Source organism: Symphalangus syndactylus, chromosome 6 (genome assembly GCF_028878055.3).
Source record: "Symphalangus syndactylus isolate Jambi chromosome 6, NHGRI_mSymSyn1-v2.1_pri, whole genome shotgun sequence".
In the NCBI taxonomy this organism is placed as follows: Eukaryota; Metazoa; Chordata; class Mammalia; order Primates; family Hylobatidae; genus Symphalangus; species Symphalangus syndactylus.
Window position 1 is genome coordinate 75,899,883 of NC_072428.2, and position 22,128 is coordinate 75,922,010.

The 22,128-nt window shown below is 40.7% G+C and overlaps 2 pseudogenes; one reads left to right on the forward strand and one right to left on the reverse strand.

The window, feature by feature from the left end:
- The first annotated feature begins 444 nt into the window (after positions 1-444).
- Positions 445-13,844, forward strand: LOC129485381 (tripartite motif-containing protein 43-like; annotated as a pseudogene).
- A 341-nt stretch (positions 13,845-14,185) lies between these two features.
- On the reverse strand, positions 14,186-19,134 carry LOC129485382 (cell adhesion molecule-related/down-regulated by oncogenes-like; annotated as a pseudogene).
- Between the last annotated feature and the right edge of the window lie 2,994 nt (positions 19,135-22,128).

The window sequence follows — 22,128 nt, forward strand, 5'->3', positions numbered from 1 at the left end:
ATAGGAGGGAATCCTACATCCTGTGGTTGCTGAGAGGTCCTTGAAAGCCTTCATCTGGAGCATGAGGAGCAGGAGAAATGTCCCTTCTGGAGTGGAGGCCGACAGTGTTCTTAGATTAAATTCTTACATTACAATAAAAGTGAATCGCCTGGGCACGGTGGCTCATGCCTGTAATCCCAGCACTTTACTAACCACTCTACTAAAAATGCCAAAAAAAAAAAAAAAATTAGCCAGCCATGGCAGTGGGCACCTGTAATCCCAGCTACTTGGGAGGCTGAGGCAGGAGAATTGCTTGAACCTGGGAGGCAGAGGTTGCAGTGAGTCGAGATCACTTCACTGCACTCCAGCCTAGGCAAGGCAATAGAGCAAGACTCCATCCAAAAAAAAAAACAAAAAACTTCTGTTTTGAAAAGACTGAATCATCATCTATCTTAACACCCCCCTATGCCCCCTGAAATGCAGTCAGTTGAAAGAAAGGGGTTGGTCTTCAGAGATTTATATAAGGACACTTCAAGAGCCAAGCTCATTCTTCTCCAGAACCCACCGAGTGGCTTTGCAACTGGCCTTGGAGACTGCCAAAAGCTACCGGCACTGCATGGTGAGGCTCTGATCCCTGAACTGAATTCATCTTATTTGACAGCAGGCTTTGGTGAGAACATAGATATTTTTCTGAGGTAAGTACACAATTTCCAGAGTAGGAGCTACTATTAGGTTACAAACCAAAACAAGCCAAATTTGGGGACTTTAATTTATCTGCAAACTTAGATTATTTTTAGATGAAATGATCTCATTTTCTGAGTTTTAAAAACGGCTGCATTTCTTTTTTAAAATTATTCTAAACATAATCCGTAGGTTTACAAGCTCCATTTACTTAACCTATTTACAAATTAACATTTTCGTCACCTGTCTTGCTACATGTTCCTCAAATTAAGGTTATCATTAATTTTTTACTTAATGTATTTCTAAGTTATTTGTGTAGATTGCTAGCGTTTTGCAATAGTTTCCAAATATCTAGTAGTTTTTTAATCTCTGTGGGTTCTATAAATGGCTTATGGGTGTTGTAATTTATGTGTATAAATGTGTTACATTCTACTGTACTAGTGGTAATGTGCCTGTGTTACAATGTATGGCTATATATACGTAGAGAGTGCATTGGATGATTCGGGCAAACATTTTTTTCTAAAAAATGGTAAGAGTCTCTTCACAAACTTCAGTCTGTCAAAGAAAGCAAGAAATGAGTATTTCTGCAGAAAAGTCTCACTGGCAATCATGCAGAAATATCAGAAATAGAGGGATCATATATTTATACAGTGTAGAAACTAGGATTTAGGTTTTTCATTTCTTTGTTTCTTTGTTTGCTTTAGACAGGGCCACCCAGGCTGGAGTGCAGTGGTGGAAATAAGACTCACTATTGCCTCTACTTCTCACTTCAAGCAATCCTTCAGCCTCATCTCCCAAAGTAGCTGGGACTACAGGCATGGGCCCTCATGTTCGGCCATTATACATACATATATATTTATAGAGATAGGCCGACCTAGACATTTTGCCATGTCGCCAGTCTAGAACTCCTGAGCTCAAAACACCCTGCCTGACTTGGCCTCCCAAAATACCGTGATTTACAGGCTTGAGCCACCTTGCTTGGCCTAGGTTTTTTTTTCCTCTTTTCTTTTTTTCAAAACATACATTTAAAACTCTGACTTACTCTCTAGTGCCTATTATTATTGCATAATAGTAACTCGTTTTCTGACTGCGTGAAAGAGTAATGATAATGCTTCCAAAGAGCTTAGAAAATATTTCTATCCTTTGTGTACTCTCCTACAGTTTATCAATCTTTTTGTAATTTTAATTACCTGTCTTTTAAAAATGTCATAATGTTAACCAGTATATCCCCAAATTAACAGACAGTCCAGGAACAGTAAACACACCAGAAAGTTTTTGTTGATTGAATTAACATAGCAGCCTTGAAAAGCGATGATTGTTTGTTTTACCTTGGAGAATTGCCTTTACCTCGATTTGTCTGTTTTATCTTGGAGAGTAAAGGCTAGCTTTTTCTGATTGGGGTCTAAGTATGAGTTTTGCTCTAATATTTTCTAGCAGGGTCTTTCTGGAAAAGTCACGATGGATGGTTGTTACAGTTAAATAAAAAAGTGAGAGTGGAAGAGCTTAGTTAGCTCGCCTTCTCTAAACCAATCACTGGCAATTAAGAGTGTTACTGATTCTCAGACCATTCAAGACTCAACCCTTGAGTTTACAGGTTGATGAAACCTGTGAAGCCCAAGCAATTTGGTGGACACTAACCCCTCAAAAATCCGACATTCTTCTATGAAAGAAAATAGAGTTTGGAAAGCTGGCCCTGTGTTGATTGGAGAACAGTCACGTTTTCCTACAGAGGTCGATATCTCTTAGTGCCTTGGTTTTCTGTTTTTCCTATCTCTGTCGTTGCAAATTAGAGCCTATTCTTCTCTAGAAAGAAAGGATATTATTCAATCACAACCTGATTCAAACTTTGCTTGGACCTTTGTCTCTCCAGGGTAGAAGATTAAATTCTTGTGGTTTTCTTTCCTTAGGAAAGTGGACTCAGACTTCTCACATGCCTTCCAGAAGGAACTCACCTGTGTCATCTGCCTGAACTACCTGGTAGACCCTGCCACTGTCTGCTGTGGGCACAGCTTCTGTAGGCCCTGTCTCTGCCTTTCCTGGGAAGAAGCCCGAAGTCCTACCAACTGCCCTGCATGCAGGGAACCATCACAGAACAAGGACTTCAAAACCAATATTCTTCTGAAGAACTTAGTGACCACTGTGAGAAAAGCCAGTCTCTGGCAATTCCTGAGCTCGGAGAAACAAATATGTGGGACCACAAGGAAACAAAGAAGATGTTCTCTGACATGGACAAGAGTCTGCTCTGTTTGCTGTGCTCCAACTCTCAGGAGCACGGGGCTCACAAACACTATCCCACTGAAGGGGCAGCTGAGGAACACCAGGTAAGAGATAGCTCTGCGATCACCTGAAAGCTGGAAGTTGGCAGAGTTAAAGAGATTAGAAGGACGATGAGAATCATCATGGTGATTACTCCATTCTTCACTGAATGCCAGGTGCTGTTCTAGGTACCAATGATGGAATTTTGAATAAAATATGCAACTCTACCTTCCTTCATTGAGCTCGGACCCAAACAGAGCGTGAACAAGTAAATGTCATTATTATTGTGTCTACAGTTCAATGCTAAAGGCATTGAAAAGCCACCAAAACTACTAGCGCAAAGAAACGTATTTTGGAAATATATTTAATATTATTGGACAAACGAATATGGGAATAGCACACTACAAAATCTGGGGCTAGCATAGTGGGTTCTGAAGCAGGATGTTTCCCTGAACATTAGTCAGGTTACAGGAAATCTTCACTTTTCAGTTCCCTAAACTGTTCCGCCTTCTGAAACCTCAAACTGAAAAATATCCATTGAGGATGAGCAGTGAAAAATTTGTTTTTCTTTCCCCTTTCTAATGTATTTATGTATTATATCCCTTGCTTGCATATACCACTCAGAGTGTGGAATATATGGTGTTTCATTTTCTGTTGTTCAAACTCGTAATTCTTTTGCAGGAGAAGCTCTTAAAGCAAATGAGGATTTTATGGAAAAAGATTCAAGAAAATCAGAGAAATCTAAAGGAGGAGAGAAGAATAGCCTTCCTCTGGAGGGTAAGTATGAGACCGTGAGTCCTCACGACCAGCTTGAGACAGGCATGCTGAGAGCATTTATATTAGCAACTTGAGTTGAAATTTTCATATACCAGATTTTGTCATGTGTTTATTCATAGGCTGGAAAACAACTAGACTGTTCAATATAACAATTGTTCAGGTTTTCTGTGAATGCTTTTCAGATAAACAAAAATAGATATAAATTCTGAAGGACAAGTAGGTGCTTAAAATTACTAAGTATTTCAGGCAGAGATTTCTGTATAAACGAATTATGTAATATTGATTAAATAGTATATAATTGAGGAATAAAGGCATTTAATGGTGAATATGATGTTGTCCAGGGACAAAAAAGCAGGTGGGATCAGTAATTTAAGAAATGTGCCTGTGCTGGTGAAATCTGACAGCAAAGGACCCAGATGATTCCAGCTCAAGTAGGAGAAAATATAACAGGATGAAAAGCTGAGGAGAAGGGACAAGAAATGACCGGGGGAGTGAGAGAATAAATATGTCAATATTGAGAGGAGAAACACAATGGAATGGAGATTCACGTTCTTAGAATGGCAGGGCAATTCAGAGCCTGTGGTTTTTGAGGGAAGAAAGATGGGAGACAGAAAAGAAGTAGTCGGTTTGAGAGATGGGGGTTAAATTTTTTACTAAGGTCCTTTCTGTGTGATGGCTTCTGATCCTGATTATAATATATTAACAACATCTCTACTTAGAGTGATTGTTTGGGCTGTGAAGTACAAAGGTTTGAGACTACAAACTAATTGAATAACAAAGATTATATATATTATTGATGACAATTTAACAATCAATCATTAATTTTAGTTGTTTTCTAATGGTATTTCAGATTTAAGAGGACATATATTTAAACATTTAAATCTAAAAGGCTTTTTTGCAGGTGTTCGAGAATTGATGAATTACACAAATTTTGAAGGAAGGTCTTGATTAACTCATCATCCTGTTTGTAAAGGGTGGAAAATAAAAGAAGGAATGAGGAGGATGAATTTGTGGGTTCTGTGAGGTGGAAGTAGACCTAAGCATTTAGCCTACAAAATCCATGTCCCTACAGAGTGATGTGGTTTTATGGGCACAGATGATCAGGAATTAGTATAAGAAGCTGCATCCAGTTCTCCATAGAGGAGAAAAACAACATTTAGAGAGACTGAACAAAGAATACCAAGAGATTTTTCAGCAACTCCAGAGAAGTTGGATCAACATGGATCAAGAGTAAACACTTGAAAGAAATGTATCAGGAACTAATGGAAATGTGTCATAAACCAGATGTGGAGCTGCTCCAGGTAAGAACCGAAAGAAAGCTTTATGGAATTGTGCAACTAGACTTCCATAGAACGTTTTCTACCACAAGCTTCCTCCTCCAGCACATTTCATTCAAACTCTGGAAGAAAAAAGTTCATGTGAAAATTATATTTTTGTTTCCATAGGATAGTATAAAGAAATTAGGGAAAAACTAACATTTCCTTCTTCCTCCTTTTGCGAAGTCCTAGGTTTGAAATGCTCTTGATTTGAGCCACATTACCCTTCGGGGACTAGCCCTGAAAAAGACCACATTGTAGACAGCTGCAGCAATGCGCAGTCACTACTCACACCTTTCCCTCTCACTCAAATTTAGGGTCCTGAATTTATCAGAAATAGATTATGTCAATAGGTCTTACAGGTATAATAAGTGTTAGAGATAAGAATACATTTTAAAACTGTTGCAGTGATAGTATGTGGTAATTCTAAAGTTTTCGAAACCTAAATAGCAGATCCGCAGAATAGCAACTTGTTTGTTTGTTTGTTTGTTTGTTTTGAGAGGGAGTGTTCTGTCATCCAGGCTGAAGTCCAGTGGCCCAATCTCAGCTCACTGCAACTTCTGCCTCCCTGGTTCAAGCGATTCTCCTACCTCAGCCTCTCTAGTATCTGGGAATAAAGGTATGCACCACCGCACACAACTAATTTTTTTTGTATTTTTGGTAGAGATGGGTTTTTGCCATGTTGTCCGGGCTAGTCTGGAACTCCTGACCTCAGGTGATCCATCCACCTTGGCCTCCCAAAGTGCTGGGATTACAGGTGTGAGCCACCTCACCCAACAGGAATAACAACTTTCTAAAGAAGTCATTTTTTTTTTCTCTCTCTCTCTACAGGATTTGGAAGACATGGTGGCAAGGTATGTTATTTGCCATCAGTGCAAGCTGGAGCACAAGGCATGCTATGAAAAACATCAAGCTGTTTCCAACAAAGTGAAAACATAATTTACTAACACCACAATGTGTCAGAGTGATTGTGTGGGTGTGTGTCTGTACTCATGTGTTTGTGTTGTATGTTGAATGTTACCTATGCCTTTTATCAGACATTAACCTTTTCTTACTTTTCCAAGTAACTCAGGGGGTTATGTTTTGAAGAGTTCAATGCAGAAGTTGCTAGAATAAGATTGCCTCTTTTTAGGATTCAGAATCATAATTATAGATCAACTATTTGGTGGCAGATAGGGAGAGAGGCATTTATTTTTCAGTGGAAGTAGGTTAGAAATGGAGTGAAGAGTTAGAAAGACTCCCTAAAAGCCAGAAACCCATCCTAGGATTGTGGAGGTACATTACAATGTCAGAAGTGGGTTTGAATGAAGCATTTTCTGTTGGAATCTATTTCTTAAACACAGACATCAGAAACTTAACCAACTCAACCTACTTCCTTGCAGGAGTGAGTCCGTGCTGCTGCACGTGCCCCAGCCTGTGAATCCAGAGCTCACTACAGGGCCCATCACTGGGCTGGTGGATAGGTTCAACCGCTTTCTATGTGAGTGTCACCCTCTTGGTGGGATCCACATGCAATGCCTTCAATTCTGGTTTTCTATGGGCAGCTTTCCCAGTGTAATGATCTTTCATCTAGAAGAAAATAGCCTGTGAATAGGTATTTATATTTATAGTTTCATTGTCATCAAACAGACAAAACTAAATAAAAGATGGTGGAATCAGCCATATAACAAATTTCTTAGAAAAGTAAAATGTGCAGAAGAGCTCTTTAGGATGTAGAACCATTCATGTATGTTTTAACCGTGATACAATTTCCTGTATACAATTATTACAGGAAGTATACAGAACTGAATTAATTCAGGACATTTCAATTTCAAATTCAGTGCAGTTAATGACTGATTTGAGTGACAGTGCTTTTTCAAATACATTTCAGGTGAAGTTTCATAGCATTTATAATTTTAATCATGTGTATTTTAATCATCTAAAGCATACACGAGTAACTTATATAACAATGCAAATCTTGAGAATCTGTGACCGATAGGAACGTGATTTGTTGGTTGATGAGGCCTTAGATAGAACTCCAGGATAGATCATGATAAATCCAGCAGATAAAAGATATCTGTGCCTGAATCTGGCATGAAAGTCAGATAATTCTTGCAAGGAAGCTGCACTTTTCAGAAGGCAGATTGAGATTTTCTCTTTAAATATGAATTGACTAGATTAAGTGGCAGATTATAATATTTTTGGCAAAGTGATAACTTTTTTATTTGGGTCTAAGAATGGCTCCCCACCTCATCTCCTGTCCCAAGCCTCCTGCTCTGCCCTGACAGAGAAGAGACAATGAAGGTTAATTTTATTGCTATGGACTTGGCTGCAGTGCAAGAGCTTCCAGTTTTCAGTTGTTATGAAAGGTCGCTAACTAGACATAGACATGACCTTCGTCCCGTTTATACTTTTTGAGTTTATAGAAATTGCGATCATTGAAGTTTAGGCGTTTCCTTGTGCAGATATCCTAACACCCTTTGATTCCAATATTTTTGCAGACAGAAGTTTCTTTCTAATCTTGACCTGTGTTTTCTTGTGAGAATCTCTTTCTTATCTGAACCTAAGAATTTATAAACTGCTTTTCACTGGAACATTCTCTTTTTTCCACCGTGGAAATTTCCTTCACTTGGGAAGTAACCAATTACAATATCAGGCTGTTTGAGGATGTCAGAAGTTTGATGTTGAGACATGAATCTTTGCATTCTGACAGATCTGACAATTTTGCTGCATGAGGAGCCTGGGTCTTCTCCTCTGGCAAACACTACTGGGAACTGGATGTGGACAACTCTTGGGACTGGGCTCTGGGAGTCCGTACGGACTCCTCGATAAGGAAGGATAGCACAATCGTTAAATCTAAGCACATATTTCTTCCTTTATGTGCCTGCTGTCCTGAACCATATTTCCAGGGATAACCTGGCATATGTAGACACTATGTAAAGCCCACATCCATTAGAAGTTTATAACACTATGTTTTCGTGTGACTCTTTTCTTATTCCTGCAGTGCATATTTCCTGGGATAATAAAATAACCACTTGGTACATTCCCCTTGTTTGAAGTTCTGAGACAGCTACTCTTTGGTTCTGATGATCTCAACATTGCCCCAACTCCAACAAAATCTAAGTGTTTTCTTGATGGCGAGACCTGCCATTCACCCTTCGAAGATATTACTGAGAGGTGGATGTTGGGCACTGTTGGAACTGGGCTGTTGGATTTTGCAATGATTCTTGGACAATGAGAAATGACATGCTGGTTAACTCCAAGAAAATTTTTCTACTTTTTTGTGTCAAGAAGGCTACCGGTGTCATATCAAGACCACTTCCCCACTATTATCTCAGTATCCAGAAAGGCCTCTAGGCCAGATTGGGGTGTTTCTAGATGATGAATGTGGCATCGTAAGCTCTGTTAATGTGGCCAACAGTTTTCTCATTTGTAGCCTCTCTGGTTCTTTCCCTTACCCTCTTACAAGATTGCTTTGCTATGCTTTCTTGGATTTGCACTCAAAGAATCAGAGATAGGTCAGTAACATGACTGAAGGTATCAGAAACACCAACTTCTGAGAATGCTAACCTACTGAATACTTGACATTCTTTATCTTTTTCTATGAAACTTTGTACCATTTTTAAAAGTGTGGAGGTATGCATTTGTTTTGATTTTCATTAAACTACTCTCTCTTAGAATACTGGACATGTCTTTTCTTTTATGCTGTATCTTTTCTTTCCCTTGATTTCCAAGCCAGCCCAGGTAAATGAATACCCGAGTGTGTTTATCCAAACTGATGGGTTAATGCAAGAGCACAGGTTACTTCCTCCTGAACTGGAATTTTCTTTTCTCTGTTCCACATCTGCTAAGTCCCATTTCATCAAGTGTAAGTTCCAACATTTCTTCAGGGAATTCTTTCTTTAGCTCCTGGACTAGATTAGGCTATTTGTTTTAAAGACTCAGAAAACCTTACACTTTTCTTTGTAAAACTCACAGTGTAATAGTAGGCATCTTTTCTGCTTCTCAGATTACAAGAAGAGGATTGTGTTTGTACTACACACAGGTATATTCCAAGAAAGTACACAATGCTTAAAATACAACTGATATTCATTAATTGTCTGTTTGAATAAAAGAATAAATGCACAAAATAATTGATAAAAACATATTATACAACTGTTTAAAGGGCTGCCAAATTTACCCCTGTATTCCTTTTGATTTTGGCTACCGAATGTAACCAAAATCAACAGGGATACTGAGAAATATTATTTAATAAAGTTATAAATTGGACTGCTTATCCAATTGATAGGCTCAGTCAATTTTCTTTAGCTCAGGAACAAACTATCGATGGACACAGATCTTAAGAGAGTGACAATGATACAGATAAAAAGACTGAAAACCTGTAAGATTTTAGTAATTTCACCGATGGCATCCTACAGAAAATTACCTGGGAACATGTCATTACCAGAATAGAAAGTAAGACTCGCTTTTTGCTTCAGAAAATACAGAATACTCAGAAGCCTCATTACATTTTAAGAAAACTGCAAATTTATTTAGGTCTTTGAAGTTTTTAAAATACATGTGCAGTAAAATATCCTTATTATCGGAAATACCTATATTTTGATTGTGTTAATTTTGTATGAAGACTTTCCTTAAGTATCGACTGGAAATTGGTTCCAGGACTCCCCACAGATGCCAAACTCCTTAGATGCTAATAATCCTCAGATGTCCTTACATAAGATGGGGAAGTCTTTGCATGTAGCCTAGGCACATCCTCCAATGTACTTTAATTATCTCTAGATTACTTAAAATACTTAATGCAATGTAAATGCTATGTAAGTAGTTGTTACACTGTATTATTTAGGGAATAATAATGAGCAAAAAATGTCTGCACATGTTCAGTGAAATGTAATCATTCCATTTTTTTCCTGAATTATTTAATCCATGATTAGTTGAATCCATGAGTGCAGAACCCATGCACACGGAGGTCCAACTGTATATCAAATATCATATTTAATGGTGTATTTTCTAGTATTTAATCTAATTACTGACAATATGGCACACAACAAACATATCAACAGTTTCTGATATGTGTTTTTTGAATTTATTTAAAGCAATCTAGGAATGCCTCCTTTAATGAGGATTGCTGAGAACAAAGTCTAAAAAGGCCAACTCCATTTATAAAGAGTAACTCTGATCCAAAAGTTTAATGACAGATAGGTTGCATAATGGGTTATTTCAATGATAGGAGGAATGCAAACATACAATTCTGGAGTCATTTATATTTTAATAGCATTATACTGTTTTAACCATCCTCATCTTGTATATAATCTCATTGTATATTAGAATACTACTATTAGAGCAATAAAGAAGAATAGATAAACACGGTCAACATTTTGCCTTTGTTTTGTTTTGTTTTTGAGACAGGCTGTCACTCTGTTGCCCAGGTTGGAGTGTACTGATGAGATCACGTCTCACTGCCGCCTCGACCTCCCTAGATCAAGCAATCCTCCAACCTCAGCCTCCCAAATAACTGGACTACAGGCTGAACTGTCATGCCTGAGTAATTCTGTTCTTGCTGTTGCTGGAAAGAGAGGGTCTCACCCTGTTGCCCAGGCTTCTCTCAAGCTCCTAGTTCAAGTCATCCTCCCACCTCAGCCTCTAACAGTTCTGGGACTATAGGCATAAGCCACTATGCCAGGCCTAAATACAGCCAATTCAACTGAAGTTTAAATTATTTGTGTTTCACTCTCTTTCATTATAAGAATAATGTGTGTCTTAAAATGTGTTCTTGAACATGAATTACTTTATGATTGCCCCTTCATAAGAATAGTTCTTAATGTTTAAGAATAATTCACAAAAATATGAAAATTCCTTCATAAACAATGACTTGAATTAATAGAAGGAATACTAGATACAGGCAGTGGATAATCAAATTTTAAGTGAATTATCTTATTCTGTCCTACAATTGTAAGAGAAAGTGATCCCCCCACCTCAGCCTCTCAAAGTACTAGGAATTATAGGCGTGAGCCACCAGGCCTGGCATAAATATGGCCAATAATTTAAACTTCAGTTGAATTGGCTGTTCTTATAAGTTTATGAGAGAAATATGTTTCTCTTATACTTGTGAGGACTGGATGAGATAATGCACATACAACCTCCACTGACAGGGTAGAATCTCCACCCCGAACAGCAGGTCTAGCATTGCTATGCCCAAGTTTCCCACTGGCTGTATCTTCCGTCCCTCAAGGGATAAGACGAAACACTGGGAGACACCAACCCCCTACCTACTCCAGCACAGACTTGTAGAGCGTGTGTGAGTGCTAGAGAAGCCACTGTCAACTCCTTTGCAGTGATGTAGAGATTCATCTAGGAGGACTGACAGGCCGTAAAAACTGAGAGCTTTGCTCAATGTCTCACATTAATGATTGATTTTGAATCGGTCATGAAAAGGTACATTCCCAAGCGTCAAAAACAATGGAGACCTCGGTTAGGAACATTAAAGAGGAACTTGGAATCTTTAACATGCTTTGTAGCAACAAATAAACTTCTGGCAGCCAGCCAGAAGTTCACCAGAGAAAACCAGGCAAAGAGAAAGCCAAGAAAAAGTGTCTTTGGATCACTAATTTCTGGAGATCTGGAAGGCTGTGTATCTGTGAAAGCCTGCACCCGCTCAAGAGCAATCAAGGTGGAACGTGGACAAATTTGTAAGCACTCCCCAAGATAACCAATGATTCATCAATAAAGAGCCTTTAGCCCTACTGGCTGAAGAGCTAAAGCACAAATTCTGAGTGAACACTGGGTGAACAATAAATTATTCTGTTCCAGGGAGTGATTCCTAGAAGCTAGACTTAAAAATAAAATCACAATCGTCTCCGGTGATCTGGAAGACTCACCATGCACTGTCGTAGCAGTAACCAGAGAGAGGATCTCTGAGCTGTTAGTCCACTGAATGTGGGACATAATTGTCAACTTCCTGATTTGTGAAAACAGTCTCCAAGCCACACACACATTGAATGGTAAAGGATAAAAATCTAACTAACTAGGAAGGCTTAGCCACAACTATTGAAATACCGATTTAGGTAGAAATAGAGGTAAATAGATATGAATATTGCTGAGTTTCATGTTTAGCTGAATTCATAGTAAATATTTATCATTGTGAATATGTTCATCTCAGAAGCCAAGAGCATACCTACTCTCAGATAAAGGTTTATATATATATATATATATATACATTTATATGTGTGTGCATGTATATTTTATATATATATATATTTCAAAGCAGTCATTCATATGTATATTTTTCAATTAGTAAGCTAATTTTCCAAGCACTATTTTTCATATATATACGTATATATACTATATATACGCATATATATACTATATATATACATATATATAGTATATATACGCATACATAATATATATTATATATTATATATACGTATATATAATATATAGAAAATATATATTATATATACTTATATATAGTATATATAATACATATATATTATATTATAAATTTATATGTGTATATATACATATATATACACGTGTATATATATAAATATATATACACGTGTATATATACAGTCCCATCTGTTTTAGAGTATGAGGTGAGAGGATCACTTGAGCCAGGGGTTGGAGACAAACCTGGGCAACAGGGTGAGACCCTGTCTCTCCAACAATGACAACAACAAAATTACTCAGCCATGACACTTCAGCCTGTATCCAGCTATTTGGGAGGCTGAGGTCGGAGGACTGCTTGATCTGGAGAGGTCGACCCTGCAGTGAGGCATGATCTTACCACTGCACTCCAACCTGGACGACAGAGTGAGAACCTGTCTCAAAAACAAAACAAAACAAAACAAAAATAAAAAGCTGACTGTATTTATCCATTCTTCCTTATTGCTCTAATAGCTGTATCCTAATATACAATGAGATTGTATACGAGGTTAAGATGGTTAAAAGAGTATAATGCTATTAAAATTTAAATGACTATAGAATTGTATGTCTGCATTACCCTTGTCATTGGAATATGGATCCTGTCACCTTGGTAGTCAGCATAGTACCCAGTAGGTAGTTTTTAAAAAATATATCATAATCATTTATTAATGTGGAAATGATCGTTCCAAAGATAGCTCCAATGTCCTTGTCACGCAGAGGCAGCAGTGGTCAGGAGTTCTGCTGACCAGTGCTTTAGGTGCCTGTTTAAAAGGAAGACATTCTGGAAAAAAAAGTCAGGAAACTTCAGAAAATAAACAACAACAACGACAAACACCTTTTCTTCCAAAATAAGTATTTTCTGACACTCACACCTTCAGGCTGTTGCCCCTGTTGGAAGTGAGAGGATGACTAGTTTCTGGCAGTGTGACACCATGAGCATGCTCCTAGGCTAATGGAGCAGACGGAAGAGCTCCCTCCAAGAGAGGCTGCCGGCAGCCCTCCACTTTTTTCTTCTGAAAATGTCTATCTTTCTTTTCAAGCCACGACTTCAAGTCTTATTTTGTTCCTACTCTTAGAAACAGTCAAAAAGAGCCCCACACCGGCCATTTTATGAATCAATGTAATTTTAAAGCAGAGGGATAGTAAAGCATTATTTGTCTCTCTGGCCTCGGTTCCTTTTCCGCATACTGCAATCATTCAACTACATCTTACACTCTACCATGTCCACGACACTGCTTATTACTAGTGACTAGAAGACTGAACATCACTTGTGCCCACGTGCAGATAGAGAGAATGTTGTCTGGTCATATTACCACTTTAGTGGAAGGCACTCTTTTAAAATTCATCAGCCAGATCTGCTATTATAAACACCGGGTCAAAACCGTGGTTGACTTCAAAGAGTTGTCAGAAAGTCTGATAATACACTATTGAAAGATGGTTTTCCATCTGAAAACCTGGCTGGTGGCAACCTTCGATTGGCCCCTGCATTTCCTCTGCGCTGAAGCAGCCAAGAGATGGAATCAGTTGCATGAGGAGTTCTTACTGCCACTACAGTTGTTAGAAAATTTGGAATGATCCCTCTGCCCTCCAGGTGATTGAAAGCTATGCAAAACAAGGTTGTTTCTTACTGAGAGCAAGGAAGCAACGGGTAAGAAAACTTTTCAGGCATAAATAATATAAAAGGGCACACATTTTAAGACACATTCACATGACATTATACTGCAAAAAAAATAATGATTTTCTCCGATTTGAATTAAGATCCTTCACACAGTTCACTCCCAGGCCTGTTTTGTGCAGTTGGTTACCGGCTTGAAGTCAGAAGATGACTGGTTGTTTGCACATCCTCCGGTTTCCTGGGGCCGCTGGAGGACCCCTGAGAGGCTGTCCAAAGGAACACCAGGTGGAGGCCATGTTGTCTTTTCAGCACCGTCCTCTGAGATAGGTGGCAAAACAAGAGGATTCCAACGTAAATTGTTGCTGTCGGTTTCTGAATACTCACAGCTGTCTCCTCTGCTGAACTCTTCTGGATTTTCTGTGCGAACGCAGATGACATCGTTTCTATTATCCTGACAGCACTTTTTTCCTCCTCTGTAACAACACACTTTGTGGATGAACCAAAATCACCAAAAACTGCCACGGATACTGTTACAGGGCCACTCAAAATAATACCAACGCTATTTTTGGCAAGGGATTGGTAGAAACTCAAAGAGAGGAGTTAAGAGAAAGAACTGTCAAAGTTCCCTGATGAATCTTTATATGTTCCATGTTTCTATCCTACTATTTTCCATTATGCAACCATGAGCTATGAGTGGTCACAGGTTTGGCAGAACAATGTAGTTCTACAGGTCCACCACGTTTCTGGACGGTAGAGAGTGGCTCAGAAGTAAAATAAGGTGCCAAGTCTGAACTCATGGAAGAGCAGAGAATCATGACAGTAACATACAGCAGTGTCCATATGGGTCCAAGATTCACATGCAGAGCGCCAGATTACAGAAGCAGGCAAGGCAGGCTTCCAGAGCAAAACCCAGGCCTTGATTCACTTTCCAAGGTACTACAATTCAGGGTAATCAGACGCATTCCTTTACCTTGACTCCTTTCTGCTTACTGAAGACTTTGATCAGTCTTCATGCTGTCCACAGGGAGTCTCCAAAAGTCAGAGTAACAGTTGGCTTACATCTTCAGTGATTCAAGTCTGCAAGGTGTATATGATTGTGCTTCGGGGGGGGAAAGCGGATAAGCCACTTTCTGTACTTACAATGGAGTTCACTTCAGTACTATAAACATCACCGCAGTCCTGCTTGTAATAAAGTCCAGACTAGCAATCTGCCTTTGAGTTGAGCTGTTCCCCTACAAGATAAGCTGTTAAGTCATTTCTTGATTTTAGATCTCTCGGCCGGGCGGACTAAGCATCCAGAGTCCCTGTGGGGCCGCCAGCTGGGAAAGCCACCCTCAGGTCCTTCCTTCGGCCCCCCGCGGCGGCTACTATGGTGGCATCTATGGCGGCAGCGGCTGTGATCTGAAGGGGTCTCTCCACGCACCATGCCGCGCAGAGGAGGGCGCGGTGTCTTGCAGGCCAGGATGCAGGCGATTGGTAGGTCAGGCGGGCGCTGGGTCCTGGTTCTTCTGGCACCTTGATTCTGGAGCCCGGCATCAGGGTTCAGGGTAGGGGACCTGGGGCGCGCCCGCGCGGCAGCGCTCCTCCAGGCGGAGAGGAGTGGACATGTAACCCGGCGGGTTCAGGGCTGCCCAGAGCATGCCAGGAGCAAGAGGAGGGATCCTGTGAGAGAAAAGCGAGGCTGGTTGTAGAGTCTGCCTCCAATAAGTAGTTTTTTAAGCCCATCCCTCTCCCTCCACTCACAAGTAGACCACAGAGTCTATTTTGCCCATACTGATGTCTCTCTGTATTCTATGCTTAGCTCCCAATTATAAGTGAGAACATACAGCATTTAATTTTCTGATCCTACATTAATTTGCTTAGGATTACAACCTCCAGTTCCATTCCCATTGCTGTAAGAGAGTTGGTGTGCCCAGAGTAAAATCCTCCATTTAAGCTCCCATTCACAATTACACTGACCCCATTGAGAACCCTATGGTGAAGGTGGGAACAGCCACTGCTGTGACCGCCATGGCTCAGTAAGCCTCCATGAACACTTGCATTTATCTCATTTGCTCCTGAGAGAGTGGTATATTATTACACCATCTGCGCATTAATATCTGATCCTTGATAGAGGTATCCTGGAGCGTCATATTTCTGTATGATATTCTGCTGGCGATACTTCCACAGGCACGATTCAATGAAAACCATAAGAATGAGGCCCAAGACACCCAGCATACAGCCAAGGATCAGATATAACATGTCACTGCTTCTGTGAGGGCTGGTTACTGGCCTCGCATTTCCTTCACTTCCTGAGGAATTCAGAGGGGTACTCAAGCCTTTCAGATACTCAGAAGCTCCAGGAGCACATTTCACTTTAGTCTCGTAGATCATCACATTGCTAAACTCACTTACTTCTTCACTGAAGCACTGCATTTTTTAATGCCATAGGAAGTTTCTGACAGCAGATGGCCAATCATGTGCCACTCCTTTGAACCTTCTGTAACATCCCTCTTATAAACATTGTCGTTGTCATTATCTGTGGGTCAGTAATAGACACAAAAGAATGGAAGTGTTATTGTTACTTCGTGGAAGTATGTCCACATTAGCACAATCTGAGTGACGCTGACAGCCTCTGTGTATATAATGTGAGGTGCGTTATTGCACAGTTGGAAAAAACACTGGGGAACCCAGTCACCTGATAAGGATGAGACGCTGACCTCTGAAAACTCTCTTCATAATGGTTGATTGCAATGATCCAAAATTATTATGTTGAACCTTGTTCTATACTACAAACTTGCACAGGAATTTTGGAAGGAAAGATATGTTCAGCTGCCACCAGCCAGTCACTGGTCCTCATCCATTTATATTTGACCTTGAAGGCAGCGATTGAAGAATTCCCAATTGCCCAAGGAAATCAAGTGACATAGACCAACGTCTCTGATGCAGTGGAGATAATCACGTTATCTGATGCCTCTGAGGCACCACTGTGCCTAGATGAATCTGTAAGCACCACTCCAAAATTGTTGTTTGCAGCTTCTGAAACAATAGGATACTTGTGGGTGCCTACGGGTTGAGAGGATGTCTGGGTGCTTTTTGATGATGCTGTTTTTTCTTTGCTGGTTCAGAAGGTAAGCATGGCAGGCAGGTTTTCACTTGCATCACTTCTTGCTACCAGCAAGAGTTCATAAAGACCAGATGGCTCCATTTCAGCTAAATGAAGCTCACTTTCACTTCCTGGGATTCAAATCCTGTGCCAACTTCCCATCACATCAACGTCATAGTCCAGATTTTGATACTTCACAAAATAGGCATTGATGGGCAGTCCACTTTCCTTGCCTGCCCTCCACACCAGGTTATATGTATCTGGTATGAGAGTCTGTAGGGTTTCAATTTGGTGGGGGCCTCAGGAACAGAGATACCACTGGCATTTTTCTCTGATGTTTCTAGAAACTGCACCGTGATGTACTTTCTCTGGAAATGAGCTGAATAATCCAGTTTCTGAACCATCTCTTATTTTCTTCTTCATTATTCTGAGTAGCAACAAAAAGTGAGACTATTTCTCCTTCTGTTTGTTTCAAAAAGGACAACCATGAGAGGTGGTTCTACCTGCATGGTACCATGTTCATCTGTGGCTTCACAGATGTTTTTCTCCACATGCTCCTGCATCACAGCCTGAGTATGGAGAGAGCTCAAGCAAGCTTGGGACATGATGAAGTAGACAGGCTCTAGGTCCAAGATTCCAGGTCTTGGAAAGTTTGACTTTTGAGATTTAGATCTAAGGACTTAAGAGAGATGGCTGGTTATCAATCCGTGGCTGTCATACCAACAAATGACCAGACCCAACAGCCTGTTGGCATTGAAGGACAGAGTAACAACGTCTCCGTCTACCACTTTTGTTCTTGCTGGTGCCAAAATTATAACTTGCTTGAATCCATTGCCTTTTTCCATTTCAAGTCTTCCAGTGGACTGCATAAATCCAATCTCATTATCTGCTAAACACTGGTGTAGCCTAGTATCTTGCATAATAACCCCACTGAATTTCAGTCAATTTCCTGCAGTTCAATGTCTTGAGGAAGGATGATTAGGCTGTGCATTATGAAACCAGTTATGGTTGGCAGCTGGGTTCCTACAAACATCAGAGATAAAGTGTTCTGTGGAAAGTAGAGACACTATCTGATCCTGTAGTCCCTTAGTGTAGGAGCGTGTTCAAGTACATTAACCATGGATGCCACATATTTTACATCTCCAGAGTTGTTTCCCACCATGCAGAAATCGTTCCCAGAGTCCACTGGGTCAATGCTATCTATGGCAAGATGAGAACACAACCTTCTCCAATTGCTTCCCGGGGCAATATGCTGCCTGTTCTTTAGCCAACACACTTGAGGAGCCAGGACCCCACTAAACACACACTCCAAAGGTACATGTGAATGAACAGCTAATACCTGTGAACGAGCAGGGGAAGAATGCCAAAATCATCTGAAGAAAGGTCACTCACAAGGAGCTTTTGGCCAATGGGTTCAACTTTTAATTCATGTGTGGCCGGATTATAAGCTGCACATTTGTATGATCCCTTGTCCTCCAAGGATACATTCAAAATCTACAGATGTTCTTGTGGAGGATTTAAGTAATTCTTTGTGGAATGCTTCAGCCTCTTCCCCGGATTTTAGCGCACACCTCAGCTTTGTGGTTACTCTCTGATACCCTGCAGCCAATGAAACCAGCACCTTTATTATTTTGCTGTAATAAAATGCTTTGTGGATGAATCAAAATCACCAAGAACTGCTGTGGATACTGCTACAGGGCCACTTACAACAACATTGACCTATTGTTGAAAATGCATTGGCAGTAACCCAAAAGGGAGGAGTTAAGAGAAAAAAATTGTCAAAGTCTGCTGATGAATCTTAATGTATTCCATGTTTCTATTCTATTTTTTCCATTATGCGACCTTGAGATGTGAGTGGTCACAGGTTTAGCAGAACAATATAGTTCTACAGGTCCACTAAGTTTCTGGATGGCAGAGGGTAGCTCAGAAGTGAAATAAAGTGCCAGGTCTGAACTCCCAAAAGAGCAGAGAATTGTAAGAGTAACAGACGGTGGTGTCCATAAAGGGCCAAGATCTGGATGCAGAGCGCCAGATTACAGAAGCAGGCAGGACAGGCTTCAAGAGCAAAACCCAAGCCTTGGTTCATTTTCCAAAATACTGTAGTCCAGGGTAAGCAAACACATTCTTTAACCTTGACTCCTTCCTGCTTACTAAAGACTTCAATCAGGGACAGTCTTCATGCTGTCCACAGGGTGTCTCCCAAAATGAGAGTAACAGCTGGCTTACATCTTCAGTGATTCAAGTCTGCAAGGTGAATACACTTGTGCTTGGGAGGGAAAGCAGAGAAGCCACTTACTCTTCTTAGCCTGGAACTCACTTCAGTGCTAAAAGCACATCACAGCAGTTCTGCTTGCAATAAAGTCCAAACTAACAATCTGCCTTTGGGTTGAGCTTTTCTCTTACAAAATAAGCTGTTAAGTCATGCCTTGATTTTAGGTCTCTCCACGGGGCGGGCTAAGCATCTAGCGCTCCACGGGGCGGGCTAAGCATCTAGCGCTCCCGTGTGGCAGCCAACTGGGAAAGCCACCACTGTGTCATGCTCTCCGGTGTGAGGCAGCGGCTGTGGTGGCGGATGTGATCTGAAGGGGCCCCTTCAGGCCTGGCACAGGGCAGAGGAGAGTGTGGTGCCTCCCACGCCAGGGCAGAAGCGCTGGTGGGGAGAGCGGGCCGCGACGTCCCAGGTCTCCTTGCACTGAGTGACCTCAACAGGGAACCAGGTCTCAGGGGAGTGTAACTGGGTTGGGGGTGGGGTGCGGACTGACAAGACCCATCTCTGAGGCAATGCTACTCTGAATGGAGGCCTGCCTATAGGTAACCAGGTGGTCACAAGGCCCAACAGGAGCTGGAGAGGAGCAGGAGGAGGAGCGATCCCAGAGAGAGACAGGCAAGGCAGGCTGCAGAGACCGCCCCCAGTCGGTATTTTTTTAACCCATCCTTCTCCCGCCACCCTCAAGTAGTCCACAGAGTCTATTTTTCCCATATTGATGTCTATGTGTGTTCAATATTTAGCTCCCCCATGTAAGTGAGAATATACAGCATTTGGCTTTCTATCCTGCGTGAATTTGCTTAGAATTAAGGCCTCCAGCTCCATCCACATTGTTGTAAAGGATGTGATTTCATTCTTTTTACGGCTGTATAGTATTCCATGGTGTATATGTACCATATTTTATTTATGCAGTCTACGATTGATGAACTCCTGGGTTGATTAGGTCTGTGCTATTTTGAATAGTGCAGCCATCAACGTAGGAGGTTATGTGTCTTTTTGGTAGAATGATGTATTTTCTTTTGAGTATATACTCAGTAATGAGATAATTGTATCAAAAGGTAGCTCCGTGATAAGTTCTTTGAGAGATCTCCAGACTGTTTTCCATAGTGGCTGCACTAATTTACATTTCTTGCTCTATGTTTAGTTCACAAAATTTCTACTAGACTCAGCTCAGGGCTGCGGCCCTGACTGCAGCAGGTGCTGGGGCTTCCCTAAGTAGATACTGTGCAGAGGTAAAGAGAGTGCTCAGATCCCAGGGTTGTGAGAAGAGAAGCAGAGGAAGGAGTTAAGGAGAGGGCCACATTTGGATGCCCTGAGGAGGGATGACAGGCAGATGTAAGGAAGGTGGTACTGTGCTAGTCACTGGTGACATCTTCCCAGTTCCAAAATCTCCTGGAAGGCAGGAAGCCTCACAATTCCCAAGCATGCTGCAGTTCTGGAGGGCACAGGGCTACTATTCTTCCCAGCGTGACCCTCTTTTCTCCCAATAAACATGGGACTCTGAAGCCAGGAGTCAGAATGAATTATCTTCCACCCACACAACGCTTAAACCTTTGAATTATGATTGAATTACACACACACACATGCGCAGGCACACACAGGCATCCGTCTCTGTAATAAAACGTCCTTAGCTAATGCTAGACAGATCTGTGATCTGCGATTATCTCTACCCTTTTGGGCAACAAGAATAGTGAATTGATTGACAAAATTGATTGACTCCTGGAAAGTAGTGTAAAAATGTAATATACATGTAATACACATGGTGTACTCCCCCAGGGACATTAGCAGCAACATTCTTCTAGAATATTACAAATAATATCAGAGGGGGTGTACACCCATAATGTACATAGCTTGTAAAATTAGGAGCAGCATCTCCCTAAGATATTATGAATAATATCACAGAATGTGTACACACATGGCTAATACCCCATGTGATGTCAGGAGTTACATCCTTCTAGTATGTTAGGAGTAATACCACAAAGGTGTTCACACATGGATAACAGCGTATGTAATATTAGGATTAACATGCCTCAAAAATATTACAAATAACATCACAGGGGGTGTGCACACATAACATACATGCCCTGTGACATTAGGATTACAGTTCCCTGACACATTACGAGTAATATCGGAGAGTGTACACCTTCTGTGACATTTGGATTAATGTCCCCTGGATAGTACAAATAATATCACAAGGTGTACATCCCCTGTGACCTGAGGAGTAACATCTTTCTTGGATAATGCAAATAATATCACAAAATGTACAGCGCCTGTGGCATTGGGAGTAACATCCACCTAGGATATTAGGAATAACATCACAGGAAGTATACCCCGTGTGACAGTAGGAGTAACCTCCCCAAGGATATAATGAACAAATACAGAGGATGTACATGTATTGTGACATTAGCAGTAACATCCATTTAGGATATTATGAAAAGTATCACATTGTGAACACCCCCTGTGATATTAGGAGTAACATCCCCCTACAGTATTGGGAACAATATCCCACGGTGTACATTCCCTGTGACATTAGAGGTAACATTTCTTTAGGATATTATGAATAATATTACAAGATGTACAGCCCCTGTGATATTAGGAGTAACATTTCCATAAAATATTATGAATAATATCACTGTGTATACACCATGGATGACATTAGGAGTAACAGCTCCCAAAACTATTAGGAATAACTTCACAGGGTGTACATCCTCTGTGACATTGGGAGTACCATCTTTCTAAAATATTATGA